Source organism: Elephas maximus, chromosome 7 (assembly GCF_024166365.1).
Source record: "Elephas maximus indicus isolate mEleMax1 chromosome 7, mEleMax1 primary haplotype, whole genome shotgun sequence".
Lineage (NCBI taxonomy): Eukaryota > Metazoa > Chordata > Mammalia > Proboscidea > Elephantidae > Elephas > Elephas maximus.
Window position 1 is genome coordinate 136,362,621 of NC_064825.1, and position 12,917 is coordinate 136,375,537.

The window sequence follows — 12,917 nt, forward strand, 5'->3', positions numbered from 1 at the left end:
GTCTGTGTTCTGAGCCCCAAAGCCCTCGGCTGAAGCAGGGGGTCTGGCCCCTCTGGGAGGTTTGGCCTACTTATCCTAAGAACACCGTGCCCCTTCCCAAGGCCAGACCCGCGAGTGTGAATGTGTGCACATGTGTGTGGGTGTGTATGTGTACACACACACCTGTGTATGTATTTGCACCCATGCACTGGGATGTGCGTGTGTGAACACGTGCACAGTTGTGTGCGTGTGTGCATGTGAACGTGTATGTTGTGTATGGGTAGAGGAGAAAGAGGCAGCATGAGGAAAGAGTCCTCTCTTTGGGGGGCTGCGGAAGGAGGCGGGGTCCTTGAATCCTGCATCCTTAAGAATCTTCAGTGAAGCCCAAAGCTGGAACTATGGTCTCTGGCTCTGGCAAGGCTATTTTTAGCTCAAGAACATCTATTTATAACTCTGGCAGCCCCTGGGAGTCAATAAAACCCAGGACTGGAAAAAAGCTGACTGTTGTCTCACGCAGCACTGTGGGGGTGCATACAGCTGTAGGAGTGTGTGGCCTGGCCGCTTTCAGGATGATCAGTGAGGGTGAGGGTGCATAGGTCTCAGGACCCCGGGAGCAGCGTAAGACTGATGGGGGTGGCGTGATGCCATTTACCAATTCAGCCAGGCTAACTTGCCCAAGTATTGCGCAGTGAGTACTGGAGCAAGAGCTCAACACTGTTGGGCATTTCTCCGACTGCTCTTGACTACTACACTCTACTACAGCAGATACCTCCAACCCAGGGTCCTCTTAAAGGCTGGGTACCCTGCTTCCTCCTCTGCATCTCCCAGCTCCTGGCACAAGAGCTTTTGGCTTCAGTGGGTCTTGGATGAGTGGGTAGGAGAGTGGGTGGGTAGATAAATGAGTGAGTGGGCGGAAGAATGGGTGAGTAGGTGGGAGAGTGGGTGGGTAGATAGATGGAAGGGTAAGTAAATGGATTGATGGATTAGTGCGTGGATGGGTGGGTGGATGGATGAATGGATGGAGGGTGGGTGGGTGGGTGGATGGATGAGTGGGTAGATGAGGGGTAGGCACGTAGATGGATGGATGGCTGGTTAGATGGGTAGGTAGATGCATGAATGCATTGATGTGTGAATGGGTGAGAGAACGGATGGGGGATGGATGGGTGGATGGGGGTGGGTGGGTAGATGGGTAGTTAGATGGATGCATGAGTGGGTGGATATGCGGGTGGGTACTTCTATGAGTCAGTCTTATATTAAAACTGTGCGCTGACCTCAGCTCTCCCACTGGACTGTAGACTTGTAGTTGGTCCTTGCATATAAAAGGTGCTCAGTGAGTGTCCAACGAGTAAACCACTATGTGGTAATCTCTCAGAGCTCAAAACCACCATGGAGACCCAGTTCAATCCTCTCCAAAGTCTAGGGAGAGGAGCCGATTTGTCCAGCATCCCCCAGAGATTCAGGGGCAGAGTTGGGGCTGAAATCAGGCCCTCCAGTCTCCCAGGCTCTACTCCTGCTCTACTGAGTAGCCCCTGGAGGTGTCCTGGGACACCGGCCCCTCACACGTCTTCCAGCTCAGACCATACTTCTGTGGATGGATTTGTGAAGGCACTTTTGAGGCTCAGAACTGAAGGAGCTCAGGGCAGAGCAAAGAGGAAAGGCTTCTGTAAGGAGGGAGAACTTCCATTGGCATTTTAAGGCTCGGTTGTCTTTGGAGAGGCCTAGGGGAGTGCAGGAAGGGGCCACAGAGTGAAAGCAAGGGCAGGGGCAGGAGTGAACATGGCGGAGGGGCAGTGTGGACGCTGACCTCCTCGGCTGGCCAGGACATGCAAGGTGAGGTGCAGTGGGAACAGTGGAGCAGTTCTGGATGGCTCTGAAAGGCAGGTGGGTGGGGGAGTTCTGTCTGTTCTGCAGGGGAGGGGCCCTCAGGCATCAAGAAGGCTCGGAGCTGTTGAAGAGCCTGAAGGATGGACACAGGCAGCTGGTATCCCATTCTCCCAGAAAGGGGCTGGGGCTGAGCCCTGGACAGATGGGCAGGTGAATGGGGCTGTTTCCCCACAGAGCTCCACAGTCGGGGGCTGAAGTAGCCGGCCAGAACACCTGGGAAAATGCAGGTATCCTTCTAGGTCAGCACGGGCTCACGGGAGCCAACCTTCTGAGATGACTCATCCATTTTAGGCTGTAGACAAGGAAACCAGACCTGGGTCCCAGTGCCAACTCCTGGCCCCAGTGTTGGGGGGGAGCTCTAGATATGTGGGGTCGTGTATGCAGGAGTGGCCACCAGGCTCTGACGATGGGTGATGGCTTCATGAAGGGAGGAGGGGCTCAGGGGCAAGAAGAGACCCAGGGCTGGTCTCTATTGCCCTCCCTGCAGGCTCCCGGTGGGAAGGAGGCTGAGATGGGCCCCCACACACAGACCCCACAGAGTGGGGTTATGCCAGGCACAGGCCTTTGCCAAACACTAGGTGGTGGCCAGGCAAGCTCCCTCCAGCTCTTTGAAGCCTGGGCAAGGGCTTTTCTGCTGCATTGGGAGCCTTCAAATGTCCCATCCTGGGGGTCCTCAGAGGAGGGCTGGGGGCAGAGGCTGGGGGTGACGGGGATGGTCTTAGGGAGGGAAGGAGCTGAACTGGAGTTGGGTGAGAAGGCTGGGGAGGGGAAGGCACTCAGGAAAGGGCGGGGAGGATGAGGCCAGAGTGAGGTCTCCATTCTGGGCTGAGCAATGAAGAGGTCCTGCCAGGCTGTCCTGCAGCCACTGCAAAGCCCAGCGGCGTCTGTCTGTCCGCCAGCAGATCTCCCTCAGGCCGGAACTAGAGCAGCTAAGGCCTTTCTGCAGGGAGGACAGCTAGGGGAAGTTCTAGGAGCAGAAAGTGGGGCTGCCCCAACACTGCCCATCCGCCCCCACCAAGCACCTCGGCTCCTTCAATTCCTCTCTGGCACCCAGGCCCCTGGCCAGGACGCCTCCAGCTGAGCACGCCAGTGGGGCGCTCCCTTAGAATCCACACCTGGAGCCACCACCCAGGAGGGGGAGAAGATGACTGTTTGGAACAGGGGCAGTGGCACCATTGGCACCAGGGCTAGCTGAAACCAGACTAGGCCTGACGCAATTGGCAGTCATAGCTATAAATAGCCAAAGAGAGCTTGAAATAGAACTGGGGGTAAGGGTAAAAGGGGGGACAGAGGGGTCGAAACCCAGAGCAGGTCCTGAGGAGATTTGGCCTGAGCCAGCAGATGACGCCAGAGCAGCAAAACAAAGACCCATTCTAGGGCACCACTCCACCCCACCCACCCCAGTTCAGTTGGGTGTATCCACCCAGAAACATGTGAGGAGGCAGGGTGCAGGAACTCAGCCATCCAGCTGGGCTGTGGGGCGGGGGTCGGGGAATGGCAACCTGCCCCTATAGCTCTCTCTGCCTTGGCTCCTGAGTCTGCAACCCTCCTCCTGACCCCTCCCAGGATTTGCAGAAAGAAGATTCTCACTCCTCTCCTCCCCTTCCTTCCCCCCCATCCCCAGCCAAGCCCCTGGCCCAAGGAGACCCATTCAACATCGCTCACACACACCCACAGGGACGCAGGGTCACAGGAAACCAGGCCAGTCAGCCTCCCTGCTCTTGGGCTTACTTGCAGCATCTCACCTGAACCTCCTCCAGGTCAGATGCAGAAGCCAAGATCAGAGAGGCTACCCACCTGCCAGGGCTCACTGTGGAAATGAGGAAGTGACACCCAGATCCAGCCTACAAGGCAGGGAGCCCCCACTTCCTCTCCCCAGCTGTTGTCTTTTCGCGGGGCGGGGGGGGGGGGTTGGACCTACGCCCAGCCCAGACGACCACAGGGAGTGGCACTGAGAGCTCCCATGGGGTGGGGAACCCCAAGCACTGGGAACCAGAATCAAAGGGAGGACCCAGTGTCTCCTTCCTGAGACCCCCAGCCAGGCAGCGACTTCAGCTCGGGCTGCCCCAGAGGCCAACCCTCTCTGAGGTCTCCCACCCAGGTGCCAGGCTGCCAGCCCATCTCTGCATCTCACTGGTGGGCAACCAGTAGGGAGGAGAGCCGGCAGGCTGGTGGCTGGGAGGCTGGCGTTAGGGCTAGTGAAAAACAAGTGGATGGCGCGGGCCCAGGCTGATGAGGCCCTTCCCGTGAGTCACGCCAGCCGGAAATCCCGGGAGGGGCGGGATCTAGGGCAGTAGGGCGGATGGGGGAGGAGACGGATGGGGCCTTCACCTCTCCCGGCAGGTAGGTGGCTGCCCCGCACCTCCCCGAGGCCCAGGACTCAGAAGGGGAGGGGCCGCCCGGGCTGGGCGATGACGTCAGTCCCCGTGTGTGGCCGGGGGAGGGTGGTCATCAGTGAAGGGACGCGAGGAGTCCGCATCACACCCCGGCCCTAGGGGTCACGGCTCCCGAGTAGCCTAGATCCGCCGAGCCGGTCCCCGCGCAGACGCACAACCTGCGTGGCCGGCCAGGGATAGCTCCGGGCCCCGAGGCCGCAGGGCCGGGCGCGGGGGCGCCGCCGGCTAGGACCTCACCCGGGAAGTCGGCGCCCACGCCCCGGACGCCCAGCCCGCAGCCGGCGCCCCTCTGCGCCTGCCGCCTCCGAGAGTCGCGAGCGGGCTCCGGGGCCGGGCGGGGGAGAACCTGCTCCGCGCCCCGGGCACGGCCACCTCCCACGGCCTGGCCCAGGTGGGCAAACACCTGGCCGGGCACGGGGTGCGGGCGCCCCGGACTGCGCCGCCCCAGATCCGCCAGCCTGCCCGGGGGCTGCGTGCCCGAGCCCTCCCATCCGGCTCGGACCCGGGCTCGCCGGCCGCCCGCCCCGCGCACCGGGCCCGAGGGCAGAGAGCGGCCGGCAGCGCCACCTGCAGCCGGAGCCGGTGTCCCCGCCGCGCGCACTGCCCACCGCCGGGCCTGCAGGCGGGAGGAGGCGAGGCCTGGGGTCGGGTCCCCTGCAGTCCAGGCCCGCGGCGCCCGCCCAGCCTCCTTCCGAGCCCCTCCCGGCGGCCCACTCCCAGCCCCGGTCTCACTCGCATCGTCCTGCCTGTGACCGACCGTCACCTGCTCTGCACCTCCCCGCACACGGAGAGGCCTCAGGGTCACTTCTGTGCTGTCAGCTGCCCCAGCTCTTCTTCCAGCCGGATTTCTTCCTCGACCTTCGGACCCGGAAACGCCACGGCTGCCGGGTGCCACCTACAGAAGTTGGCTGATCCCTGTTCCAACACCCCGACTCCTTGACCGCCCCTTGCCCCCCCACCCCACGCCCGCTTCTCCGGTAGCTATAATCCTGGCCATCGTTCTGGACTCAACCCCAACCATACCGTCCAAAAATCACACCGCATCTCCCTGCTGGCAGGTGACACCAACTTCCGGTTTCCCAGCCCGGAGCCTCAGTCCACCGCTGCCCCCACCCACCTGCGCTGATCGCCCGCAAAGTGCCCCCCTCCGACCTTCAGGCCCCTTCCGCTCCTGCAAGGCGGCCCTCCCCTGTCTGTCTGGGCCCGGCAGCTCCTCAGCGGCCTCGCCCGCCCCCGGTGCAGGGCCGACCTCAGACCCCCCTCCCCCGCCCGGCCCTGCATTTCTGCACCGTCGTGCGCAGTTGTCCTGTCCTTTTGGGGGTCTGTCTCTGGCCCCAACTGCCAAGCCAGGGCCAGGCGCTGCGAGTCCGTGCTAGGGCACCAGCGGAGGGTGGGAGGCCGCGAGCTCTGGGACCACCAGCCGGTTCACTAGGGAGCTCTCCCCCCACCTCACTCACGTATCCAGCCCTGGGAACCCAGGCTGGAGGGGGGGTTCTGCAGAGGGCCTCCCAGACGACCTTTTCAGGGCCTCCACAGCCCAGAGCAGGTGTGAGCTGGGTTAGGAAATTCTCTTAGGGACCATCTGGCCCAGGAATGCTCGGGACCACCAAAGGAGTGTCCGAAAATGCGGATCCCTTGGCTCCCACCTAGCCCCCAGCCAGATTCATGGCACTGGAGGTTCACACAAGGCAGTCCCCCAGGAGCCTGCAGCGCAGTGGAAAATAAACCACAAGCCACGAGGCCTGCCATCACTGTGAGCTCAGTGGTTCCTGTGCAGGGGGCACGCTGCCCAGAGGAAGGGACAAGCAGGAAGGCTGCCTGGAGGAAGGGGCATTTGAGAGAGACCTTGAGGGATGAGTAGGAGTTGCCCAGGAGGAAAGGCATCCCAGACAGCAGAAGCGGCACGTGCAAAGGCCACACAGAGTCAACGGCTGGCCAGGCATCCACCCTAGGCCAGAGTAGGACCCAGAGGAGGGCAGAGGCTGGGGAGGAGGAGGGCTGGTCACCATCTGGGCAGCTAGGACTCTGTCCTCGGGGCGATGGGAGTGGTTGGGTCAGGTCAGTGCCTTAGAAAGGGCCGTTAGGGGTGGTTTCTCCACTGTAGAGGGGTGGTGGGTGTGGACCAAGAGGGCAATTCCAAACCCAGAGTGTCAGTGACCTCTTTCGTCTAGGGTCTGGCCTGCAGGTGATCCTGTGGGGTCTGTCCTCAGGGGGCACTCTCTGAAGGTCTAGGTGGTTGAGCCACTGCCTGCCCTGAACTCTCCCTCAGGGGGCAGAGACTCTGCCCTCCTGCACTCACCTGTCCCACCCCTGGCAGGTGGCCCACCACCCTAGCCTGAGTTTGCAGATAGCGCCCACCTTGCAAGGCTGTTCTGAGGATTCATGAGAGATACGTGTGCATAGGGGTGGACAGTGGAGCTCGACAGCTTCTCCAGGAGTTGGCACCTGGGCTCACCAAAACCAAACCCGTCGCAGTCCAGTTGATTCTGACTCATAGTGGCCCTAGGGGACAGGGTAGAACTACCCCTTAGGGTTTCCAAGGGGGTAGGGGAGGATTCAAATTGCCGACCTTTTGGTTAGCAGCCATAGCTCTTAACTGCCACCAGGGCTCGCCGGGGTTCTGGTAATACTTGGGGAAGCCCGCATCACTTGCCTCACGTTCCAGAGCTGCTGGTTGTCCCCTGGGGCCCAGCTTCTCCACTTCACCGCAGGAACCTGGGGGGTAGGGGCAGAGCACACCTTGCCTGGATGCCCCTCCCACGAGTGAAGGACGATGAGGGAGGGAGGGTCCTTTCCCCATCACTCTCCCTCTCTCCTCTCCACCGCAGTGGGCAGGACCCTCATGGAGACCAGAACAAGACTGGCTCTTGCCTTCTAGGGGGAGGAGAATGGAAACGCCCGGGAACGCAAGTCAGGAAGGTGCAGGGAGTGCGGAGCCAGGCCTGGGGCCTAGGGCTGCGGGGAGGGCGCCGACATCAGGGGCGCAGCCGCCGCCTTTCCGGTGCTCACCCTGCCTGACTGGTTTGGAATGGGTGTCCAGAGACCAGGGGGAGGGCTAGGATGAGGCCAGAGAGGAGCTTCGGGCACCACCACGACCCGGACAGCGAGCGCTTCTGTGGGTTTGCGCCCTGCTGCGACTAACTCCGGCTCAAAAACACCATTCAGTGACCTCCAGCCCATGATTGAGCTCCCTGTCGGTCTTCTCCATGGAATCATAGGTCAGGAAACTGCTCTCTGCAGTTGTTGTTAGGTACCATGGAGTCGATTTTGACTCAAAGAGACCCCAAGTGACTGCCCCACAGGGTTTCCTAGGCTTTAATATTTACAGCTATAGCCTTTGATCTTCATCAATAAGTGCTTCAAGTCCTCTTCACTTTCAGCAAGCAAGGTTGTGTCATCTGCATAACGCAGGTTGTTAATGAGTCTTTCTCCAATGCTGATGCCCCGCTCTTCTTCATACAGTCCAGCTTCTCGGATTCTTTGCTCAGCATACAGATTAAATAGGTATGGTGAAAGAATACAACCCTGACGCACACCTTTCCTGACTTTAAAGCACTCAGTATCCCCTTGTTCTGTTCCAGCGACTGCCTCTTGATCTGTGTAAAGGTTCCTCGCGAGCACAATGAGGTGCTCTGGAATTTCCATTCTTTGCAATGTTATGCATAAGTTGTTATGAGCCACACAGCTGAATACCTTTGCATAGTAAATAAATCACTGGTAAACCTCCTGGTAGTCTCCGCTTTCAGCCAGGATCCATCTGACATCAGCAATGATGTCTCTTCTTTCACCTCCTGTTCTGAATCCGGCTTGAATTTCTGGCAGCTGCCTGTTGATATACTGCTGCCACCATTTTTGAATTATCTCAGCAAAATTTTACTTGTGGGTGAGATTAATGATATTATTCAATAATTTCCACATTCTTTTGGGTCGCCTTTCTTTGGAATGGGCAAACAATGTCTTGTAATGGGCAAATCCTCTGCAAAAGACCTCTTTAAAGTGTTGGAAAGCAAAGATGTCACTTTGAGGACTAAGGTGCACCTGACCCAAGGCAAGGACAAAGAATAAGGAAGACTGAAGAAGACCTGACACCTTCGAATTATGGCGTTGGCGAAGAATATTGAATATACAGTGGAGTGCCAGTGCGCTCCTTTGGAATCGAGGATGATAAGACTTCGTCTCATGTATTTTGAATATGTTATTAGGAGGGACCAGTCGCTAGAGAAGGACATCATGCTTGGTAAAGTAGAAGGTCAGCAGAAAAGAGGAAGACCTTCAGTTGAGATGAATTGACACAGCGGCTGCAACAATGGGTTGAAACATAGCAATGATCATGAGGCTAGCACAGGACTGGGCAGTGTTTCATTCTGTCGTATATAGGGTCGCTATGAGCCAGAAACAACTTGACGACGCTGTCTTAGTCATCTAGTGCTGCTGTAACAGAAATACCACAAGTGGATGTCTTGAACAATGATAGGTTTATTCTCTTACAGAAGGCTAGGCTACAAGTCCAAATTCAGGGCACCAGCTCCAGAGGAAGACTTTCTCTCTCTGTCGGCTCTGAAGGAAGGTCCTTGTCATCAGTCTTCCCTGGGTCTCGGAGAATCTCAGTGCAGGAGCTTCAGGTCCAAAGGACATGCTCTCCTCCCAGCACTGGCACTGCTTTCCTGGTGGTATGAGGTCCCCGTGTCACTGCTCGATTTTCTCTTTTATATCTCAAAAGAGATTGGCTTAAGACACTATCGAATCCTGTAGATCAATATAACTGCCGCTAATGACTCGACGGCACTGGGTACCGGGTTTTAATCCATTTTATTACATCGTAGTGATAGGATTTACAACACCTAGGGAAATTACACCAGATGACGAAATGGCAGACAATCATAAAACACTGGGAATCATGACCTAGCCTAGTTGACAGATATTTTGGGGGGACACAATTCAACCCATGATGTTCCACCCTTTGGCCCCCCCAATTCATATCCTTGCCACATGTAAAAAATATTCACCCCATCATATCACAGCAAAAGTCTTAAATCAACTTCAAGTCCAAAATCCAAAACTTCCTCTTCATCTGTGAAATCTAGAATACAAGTTATCTGCTTCCAAAGCACAATGGTGCAACAGCCACAAGGTAGACATTTCCATTACAAACAGGAGACATTGGAGGGAAAGAAGGCATAACAGGCACCAAGCAAGTTAGCAGAACATATTACATTAGCCCTCAAGGCTTTGCAAATAATCCTCTGTTCTCTGAGCCAATTTACACAATGGCCTTGCCCTCCAAACTCTATGTATTGGCCACACTCCCTGAATTCTGAGAGGAGGCCCCTTGGCCCTGGGCTTCGGCTCTGCCTTCCAGGCCCACTGGGACAGCGACTCTTTTCCCTCGGCTTTAGGCGCCATTCTCCTAGTCCATCTGAGTGGTAACTCCACACTTAAAGACGCTAGAGGCCATGATTCCACCCTTTGAAACCCCAGAGGCTCTGGCCATACCTTTCTGAGACTGAGACAGCTCAGCTTCTTGTGTTTCTTGTCTCTTCAGCTTCTGCTTCCTGGTTCTTGGCCTCTTGGTTCCTCAGACCTCATGCCCACATCTGCCCTGCTGGGACATGTGTTTCAAAGCTCTGTAGCTCCACCAATGAGTGTCTGGAGGAAATCCACTCCACCAGGAAGCCTCCTGTGAACAGGAACTCAGCTGTATCACTCTGTGGGTCAGCTCTAGCACCAGTCTCCTGGTTCTGCTGCTCCCAGTTCTCTGCCGCTGCAGCTTCTCTGCCACTGCAGGTTCTCTGCTGCTGCTCGTTCTGGTTCTCTTCCTCTGCCACTTCTCTATCCATTCACAGTTTCAAAACCACTTCCATATTTTAGGTATCTGTTAGAGCAGCACCCCACTCCCGGTACCAAATTCCGCTTTAGTCATCTAGTGCTGCTATAACAGAAATACCACAAGTGGATGGCTTTAACAAAGAGAATACAACAACAACAAAAACAATCATTAGGGGAAGAATCCTTGAGGGCCCAGTGGTTAAACACTTGGCTGCTAACCAAAAGGTCAGCAGTTCTAATCCACCAGCTGCTCCTTGGGGGAAAGATGTGGCAATCTGCTTCTGTAGAGATAACAGTCTCAGAAACCCTATGGGGCAGTTCTACTCTGTTCTAGAGGGTCGCTGTGAATCAGAATTGCCTCAGTGGCAACGCTTTGGCTTTTGGAATCTTTAAAGGAGTAGATTTCCAGGTCTTTCTCCTGTGGAGTCACTGGGTGAGCTCCAACCACTGATCTTTCCATTAGCAACTGAGTGCTTAACCATCGCACCACCGGGACTCCTTTGTGCCAGGGATTGCTGGTACTGAGAGAAGGCTGCAGCCAGACCTGGCCAATCAGCTGCTGGGGCAAGTCAGAGCTTATACATACACGCTTGAGCTTTCATCTTGTTTTGAAAAATTGGAAGACCTGTGACACTGGCCCTGGGCCAGGCCGCTATAACTGGCAGATCATCTCTGCAGACGGGACACACAAGCCCCTTCCCCTCAGATGCTTCCAAACCCACCTCTCTGCCCTCCTGCCCCCAACAGACGTGATCTGGGGGCACGGGAAGCTTGTTGCTGTTGTGACCTTCTGCATGATGGAGTGAAACACTGCCCAGTCCTGTGCCGTTCCCACGATAGGTTGTGGATCAATCCTGTGTGATCTGTAATGTTTTCGGGGGCCGATTTTTGGAAGTCGATCAACAGGCCTTTTTTCCTAGTCTGTCTTAGTCTGGAAGCTTTGTTGAAACCTGTTCAGCATCGTAGCAACACGCAAGGTTTCACAGACAGATGGGTGATGACTGTATTTGAGGTGTACTGGCTGGGTATCGAGCCCAGTTCTACCTGGAAGGTGAAGATTCTTTAATTTCTCTCCTCAATATTTTGTAGTTCTCAGCATACTAACCTTACACATATTTTGTTACATTTATCCCTAAATACTTCATGTTTTGTGATGCTATTGTAAGTAGTGTTCTTTTCAATTTCCCTTTCCAATTGAAAGCATATAGCAGAAATGCACTGGTGGTATAGAGAAGAAAAACAATTGAGTTTTGTGCACTGATCTGTGTCCTATGATCTTGCTAAACTCACTGGCTCTGGTAGGTTTTCTGTAGATCCTTTGAGGTTTTCTAGGCAGAAGATCATGTTGTCTGCAAATAAAAACAATTTTACTTCTTCTTCATTGTTTAAAATGGAAACTCACTCCATTATCCCTCTTAGTGGCTTTATTTTTCTCCATAGTACTTGTGACTGCCTAACATACGATACGTTTTCTTTTTCATTGTCTGTCTACTCCCATTAGTTTGCAAGCCACATTGAGGGCTGATTTTTGTCTGTTTTAGTACTGTTCCAAGCACCTTGTAGGTACCTGGTTCATGGCGGGCCCTCAACACCTATCGGCCAAGTGGATGGAGGAGTTCGACCTCCCTGCCCAAATAGCAAACCCAGAGCAAAACTCCTTCTCCAAAGGTATCACAGAGATTAATGCCTCCATCAAAGACCTGCAGTATGCTGAGCTGACGATCCCTGGAGCATTCCAATTTTACTCCTATGTTTGTGCAGAAGACGTAGGAGTGTGGTGAATGACAGTGGGTTCTTCTAAGTGTGAAGACTTGGTGACTCCAACTGCAGCTCGTCTTCCAGACGTGGTACCCTTAGTGGTAAGTCAGCTACTGATCAGGTCACCAGTTTGTCCTTCTGTCCCAATAAACAGATGGAGTAGTCATGGTTCTCTGTCTCTCTTTCTGTCTCCCGTTCCCATCCTCCTTTCCTCCAGAGAGAGAGACGAGTGATTTTCAGGAGTTGGCTTGCGCAATTGTGTTGGCTGGCCAGTCCAAAATTCGTCGGCCAGGCAGCAGGCTGAACACTCAGGCAGGCTGTCTATGTTACAGCCTTGAGGCCGAATTCCTTCTCCCTTGGAAAACTAAAAGAGCCCCTGTGGCGCATTGGTTAAGCACCGGCTGCTGACTGAAGGTGGGCAGTTTGAACCTACCAGCCACTCCATGGGAGAAGGATGTGGTGGCCTGCTTCTGCAAAGTTTTACAGGCTTGGAAACCCTATGAAGCAGTTCTACTCTGTCCTCCTGGGTTGCTATGAGTCAGAATCGACTCAACCAATGGATTTTTGGTTTTGGTGAAGCTAAAGCTTTCAACTGATTGGATGAGGCCCACCCACATGATTGGGGGTAATCTCCTTTACTTAGAATCAGTTGATTGTAGATGCTAATCACATCTACAAAACACCTTCACAGCAGCATCTAGACTAGTGTTTGACCAAACCATTAGGCCTCATGGCCCATCCAAGTTGACACAGACGATTAAACATCCCCACAGAACACCAGAAGCAGTGTGCCATCGTTGGCAGGATTAGTAGTAGATCTTCACCACCTTGCCTTAGGGTTATAGCAACTCTTCTGGTCTCCTCGCAAGCTAGTCCACACAGAATTTGATTGTTTCAGCATGCCTCAAGGCCTTAAGCCATTCCCTTGTATGGATGATGTCATGCTGATAAACACCGGAGCCCAGCAAGTAGGGAATCTCCAGACACCAAAATAAGACCTACAGTTGCTGAAGGGGTATATCCCATAAAATTTTAGGAACTTGCTACCCAGGTGAAGTTTTGGGGGTCTGGTGG